Below are 219 nucleotides of genomic sequence, written 5' to 3'. Positions count from 1 at the left end.
AACTTTTTCACTCTCCAGTTTCACTTTCATCAAGAGGCTTTTGAGTTCCTCTTCACTTTCTGCCGTAAGGGTGGTGTCATCTGCGTATCTGAGGTTATTGAGATTTCTCCCGGCAATCTTGATTCCAGCTTGTGTTTCTTCCAGTCCAGCGTTTCTCATGATGTACTCCGCATAGAAGTTAAATAAGCAGGGTGACAATATACAGCCTTGACGAACACA

The sequence above is a fragment of the Bison bison genome, unplaced genomic scaffold, assembly GCF_000754665.1.
Source record: "Bison bison bison isolate TAMUID 2011002044 unplaced genomic scaffold, Bison_UMD1.0 scf7180017864079, whole genome shotgun sequence".
In the NCBI taxonomy this organism is placed as follows: Eukaryota; Metazoa; Chordata; class Mammalia; order Artiodactyla; family Bovidae; genus Bison; species Bison bison.
The sequence above is the reverse complement of the archived record's forward strand: the minus strand, read 5'-3'. Positions refer to the sequence as shown.